At 42.7% G+C, this 4,858-nt stretch overlaps 2 long non-coding RNA genes across 3 annotated transcripts in view; both read left to right on the top strand.

Moving 5' to 3' along the window:
* The first annotated feature begins 801 nt into the window (after nucleotides 1–801).
* The window catches only part of LOC103371120 (uncharacterized), an 11,019-nt gene continuing 6,962 nt past the window's right edge, over nucleotides 802–4,858 (top strand). Inside the window, exon 1 of the long non-coding RNA XR_520927.1 lies at nucleotides 802–942. This is a non-coding gene — a long non-coding RNA (uncharacterized LOC103371120). The remainder of the gene's footprint in view (nucleotides 943–4,858) is intronic.
* Nucleotides 3,020–4,850, top strand: LOC103371118 (uncharacterized). Of its 2 annotated transcripts, none has more exons than XR_520924.1 (3): nucleotides 3,020–3,058; nucleotides 4,050–4,551; nucleotides 4,633–4,850. It is a non-coding gene; the product is annotated as an uncharacterized LOC103371118 (long non-coding RNA). The 2 variants fall into 2 exon arrangements; XR_520925.1 differs by having other exon boundaries at nucleotides 3,025–3,058; nucleotides 4,189–4,551.

Below are 4,858 nucleotides of genomic sequence, written 5' to 3'. Positions count from 1 at the left end.
GTGCGTGCCAATTTTGGTGAGTTTTTGAGCGTGTTTAGGGGGTCAAATTAAGGGTAACGCGTTCGTCAGGAAAATAAGAAAAGAAAGAAACGCAGCAGGAAGCTGCAGCAAGTAGGGGTCCTCGGACCCTAATAATAGCCAGAAGAAGCTGTTGATCAGTGAGATGCAGACCCTCTTCAGAGGTCCTGGTTCTGGTTCTGAGGCTGCACAGTCTGTTAGCAGAGTTACGTACATCAGCACACACAGACTACATGTATACTAGCACTACGTTGATCCTAACAGGTAAACATACTCTGCATGTGTCTGTTAAATACATCCAGAGGAGATTTACCTGTCAGGGCCAACGCAGTAGTAGTAGTATACATGTGATCTGTACATGTGTACTACTACTACTACTACTACTATGACATTAATCCTGACAGGTAAATATCCTCTGGAAGTACTTTAACAGCTGCATGCAGTCTCTATGTACACTGTGTTACAGTCCAGTACTGTGTACATGTAGGATCTGTACATAGCAGTACTGCACACGGTATTAAATACTCTGTAGCCAGTAGCCAAGTGTTTGTTTTACTTTGCTTTAACTGCACCGTTTCTTCCGCACGTGTAACGAGCCGCCGTAACCGCGTATCGGCATTAATAAGCCGCCGTTTGCCGGCGCCGTCAGCGGGGATCGAACCGGCGCACCCGCTCCGCCCCCACAGAGAAGATTGAGCAGCATCCTCAGGTCAGTGTCCGTCCCAGCATGCTCTGCTACCGATGGTATTGATTCAATAAAATCACACACCACCCCACACAGTTTGGTTTAGTTTGTCGGTATTTATGGGTGGAGCAGCAGCAACATGTTCCACAGACAGTTTTATTGTCCGTTGTCTTGTTTTAATCAGTTTTCAGTTCCGCTGATTGAACCAGCAGACACTGAAGGACTCCGACAGCTGCTGGGTGAGTAAATGATCATTGTACATATTTACTTATTGGTGCCGGTTTTAATGACTTTAAATGCAACTGTAGAGTCAAATATAATGTGTGCAGTAAAGCCAGAAGTTGGTGCAGTTTATTTCAGTGTGTGCTGACCAGAGAGGAGAGTTAGCATCCAGTAAATGTTAGCTTTAATGTGAATGAGCGATGCTAACAAGCTAGCTGAGCAGTCGGAGCCTGATTAGCAGCTAAATGTAGCAGCATGAAGCTAACCGTGTTGGTGCTGCTTCATCAGGCTCAAGTGTGTTGTGTTGCTGTGACGTGGGACATGAAGTGAAGCAAACTGTCCGTGGTTCACNAAGCATGGAGGCAGGGTCAGCGCGTGGTGATCATTTTTGTTGACCATAGTTTCTTTTCACACTTTCATTTGTAGTTTCTAACCATTTCTTTGCACAGTTTTACATGTTTAGTAACAGTCAGTTGTTTGTTTGCTGTATACTGCATTGCATGGAGAGAAATGCCATGAGATTGTAACAAAGCAGAAGAAACAGGACAACATGAAGAGCATTGGACGTTTGGTCTGTGCGTCTTCGATTTCTCCACGCGTTGAGCCTGCCGCGGCTTTGTTAGGTTCATCTGGTAAACTGACAATTAGCTGCAATATTCAGTGTTCCACTTGTTTATCACAACCATCACATGTCAGCTGTGTTTCGTCTCAGAAGCTATTGCACTATTTCAAACCCTGTGAAAATGTAGATTTTTTCACTTGGTTGTGTTTAAAGGTAAAATTAATGAATCCAGGTTTTCTATTTCATTCTAATAATTGTTGGTTCTGACAGTTTGTTCTTTTGGGTCGTTCCGTGTCAACTCAGTGGGATGAGGGGAGGTCAGCTGCTTGACCATCTCAGAATGTCTTGAAGCTGTGTAGGGATGATCTTTGGCATCTGAAACTGACATCTGCCTTTTGTTTTGGCTGAAATTCCAACATTTTCATAATTTGTCACCTCATTGAAATGTTCAATAAATCTCATGTGAGTTTTAAATTGAACGAGATGCCGCTTACTTTCAGGTGTCCACATCTGGTGAAGTATACAGTGCTGTGAAAAAATATTTGCCCCCTTCTCAAATTCTTATTTTTTTTGTTGCATATTTTCCTCACTTTAATGTTTAAGATCATCAGGGAAAGGAAGGAAAAACATATTCAAAGCCACCTGCCCTGTGTGAAAAAGTAATTGCCCCCTTAACCTAATGACTGGTTGTGCCGCCCTCAGCAGCAACAACTGAAATCAAGTGTTTTCTATAACTGACAATGAGTCTTTCACATCTCTGTGGAGATCTTTTGGCCCACTCTTCTTTGCAGAATTGTTTTAATTCAGCAACACTGGAGGGTTTTCGAGTATGAACGGCCTTCTTAAGGTCATGCCACAGCACTTCAATCGGATTCAAGTCCGGACCTTCACGAGGCCACTCCAAAACCTTCATTATGTTTTTTTAAACCATTCAGAAGTGGACTTGCTGGTGTGTTCTGGATCGTTGTCCGCTGCAGAATCCAAGTGCGCTTCAGCTTGAGGTCACAAACTGATGGTCAAACATCCTCCTTCAGGACTTTCTGGTCGAGAGCAGAATTCATGGCTCCATCAGTCACAGCAAGTGGTCCAGGTCCTGAAGCAGCAGCAGCCCCAGACCATAACACCACCACCACCAAGTCTGACTGCTGCTGTGATGTTCTGTCTCTGAAATGCTGTGTTACTTTTACACCAGATGTCATGAGACTCACACCTTCCAAAAAGTTCCACTTTGGTCTCGTCAGTCCGTAGAATATTCTCCCAGAAGTCTTGNTGCCACAGAATTGAATCATCAGTTCTGTGTTTGACTTCTTTCTTCTGTATATTGTAGTAAAGGGCTCCTCTTTATAGAATGGCACCACGTTGGGAACTGAGGCTTAGGATTGATTCTGTCATTTGCATGACAGAATCATTTCATGAAGTCCCGTTTTACTAAAACTCACGCGAGACTCTTCGATCAGGGAGTAGTCTGTTTCCTGCTCCGTTGCCCTGACAACGGTGACGTCACCACCCTACCTCAGTTAAGTTTCACTTCTGTCAGTTGTTGTGTCGCAGCTGCTTTTCTCCGTCTGAAGGTCAGTAAACGATGTTTTAAACTCTAAATGTGGCTCCACAGCTCTAATAGTCAGCTCCCGCAATTTACTGTAGATTAGTTAAAGTCAGGATTAAACAACGAGGAGCCGTACCTTATATTATTGTTCATATATGTTAGTCTAAAACACCACGACGTCGTGTTTTAACTCCGCTGCGTGCATTCAAACCGTATAATGTACGGCTCCTCGCTGTTTAATCCTGACTTAAATAATGTCATCAAGTATACTGATGGTCATTGTAGCGGCTCAGCCGAGATTATGAGAAGTCTGGACTGATGGTTTAACACTTTTTAATCTCTCCTCCTTTTCTCCTGTCACCAACGTAAGAGCGAGACACAAGTACGTAACATCAACACATTGAATTTAGCTAAACACATTGCTAAAATTAGTCCACACTAAACATAAAATAAACTGACAATTAGACACAAAAGTTTTTCCTTGTTGCCCTCTCTAAGGCCGCTACATTCATGAATCTCTCCCGTTCGCCCTTTTATGTTTTGTCTCTTTAACTTTGCGTCATAAATATGTATTTATTATACATATCTATGGTTAAAGAAAAAGCACATTTCTATGGTTGGCGTCGACGTTACATTTTTTCAGTTTCCGTAATTTCCGTCTGATGTCCCTTCAAAACAAAAGCACTTCCGATTTACTTAAATAACGAAATTAAAAGCATAAAACATTAATACATGACAGATTTAAGTTAACACATTACTGAATTAGAATAATAACATTCAATAACTACAGAATAAGTAACATTTGAGTTACTTACAGTCATTACAACACAATATTTTTCATTTGTCACCATAAAGTTAACTTTAGCTCACTTTGCTCAGTGACGACCAGCTAACTAGCATTATTCTGTCCACAGAGCTTAGCAGCTGTCAGACTGCTGTTAGCAGTTAGCTCGCTTGCTAACGTTCACTTCAGCTACAAAGAAATCCTCTGATACGTTACTTTATGTTGACTTCAGGTTCCACTAAGGTTAATGTCGTAGCCAGAGACGCCGCCCTCGTTGACTCACTGGTGGTGATTTTATTTCTGTACTTCAGTAAATAAACCAGTCTGCAGTGTTTTCCCAAAGTCTGCCTACATGTGTTCTCTGCTCTAAGTTTTCCAGTTTACCTGAAGGCTGGACAAATCCTACAACTCCAGTCAGAGATCATGATAACGACAACTGATAATGGTGTCAATCAGAGATCCTTCATCCATTATTTATCCACTGCTTGATCCTTTAGATCCATCCAGCTGAGAGTAACACAACATAAGAGTGGATGAGTGGAGGAGCAGCTGATGTTTTTACAGTACATATGATGAACAGGAGGACTTCAGTGGATGTGTGCTAAATGATGTGTTTCCTCTGCAGGTGAAGGTAGAAAGTGTGTGAGCTGATGTGAGTTCAGCACCATGGATCAGTGTGAGGGCTCTCGGATCTCTGTGATCAGGAGAATCATACCAGAGCTCAGAGCTCAGAGGTGAGACGACATCTTTAACTGTCCACGACTCTTCTGCATGTCAGAGCTCAGCACTGATCACTGCTCCACCTTTATTTACAGGAATGAACCTGAACCTGCATCCAGCTGTGTGTCCTTTAGGAGCGACTGGTCCAAGGAGATTGGTGATTCTTTCAAACAAGAACGTTCATCACCAGCATCCAGCTGTGTGTCCTTTAAGAGCGACTGGTCCAAGGAGATTGGTGATTCTTTCAAACAAGAACGTTCATCACCAGCATCCAGCTGTGTGTCCTTTAAGAGCGACTGGTCCAAGGAGATTGGTGATTCT

Source organism: Stegastes partitus, unplaced genomic scaffold (assembly GCF_000690725.1).
Source record: "Stegastes partitus isolate 25-593 unplaced genomic scaffold, Stegastes_partitus-1.0.2 Scaffold1528, whole genome shotgun sequence".
NCBI classification, from domain to species: Eukaryota; Metazoa; Chordata; class Actinopteri; family Pomacentridae; genus Stegastes; species Stegastes partitus.
This window is presented reverse-complemented; position numbering and strand designations above follow the sequence as displayed.